This window comes from Canis aureus, chromosome 29 (genome assembly GCF_053574225.1).
Source record: "Canis aureus isolate CA01 chromosome 29, VMU_Caureus_v.1.0, whole genome shotgun sequence".
NCBI classification, from domain to species: Eukaryota; Metazoa; Chordata; class Mammalia; order Carnivora; family Canidae; genus Canis; species Canis aureus.
This window is the reverse complement of record NC_135639.1, coordinates 28,200,125-28,200,713: the sequence shown is the minus strand read 5'-3', so window position 1 is coordinate 28,200,713 and position 589 is coordinate 28,200,125.

Here is a 589-nt window from a genome sequence, read left to right as displayed (position 1 = left end):
CATCCACTTCTCTTTACCATGCTTATAAGGCTACTTATGGATTTAACTTTTTTATACATTATTTAGTGACTCCCACCATGGAAGATGAGACTTTCACCTTCTTCACAACCACTGCTACTCCCACCACCACTGCCACTCCCACCACCACCACATACTACTCGTTCACATAGGTATGTGCATGCTTCACTTTTCCTGTCCTCCCAGTACAGTTGTGTTTTAATTTTTGATTGTATCAATATTCAGTGTTGATATTACCATGACTGTGTAAATACTGTTCATACATGAGCCACATAATACATCCATGATGATTTCTCTCCTGCACGCTTTTTTTCTCTGAACCTAATGTTTGCCTATTTTTTTTCTTTTAGTTTTTCTAGGCACTTATCATTAATTCAATCCAAACTCCCTACCAGTGGTCTATATCTGTTATTACATTTGGTTACATTGGGCATTCTACCAATCTCATCTTCTAAAAGAGATATCTCCTGGAACCTTCTCACCAGCTCCACCCTGGACTGGCTGCTCTCCAAGCCTGCTGCCTAGCTTTCATTTGGCCAGTTCTCTTCAGCATCTTTCTAGAGTCTCTTCT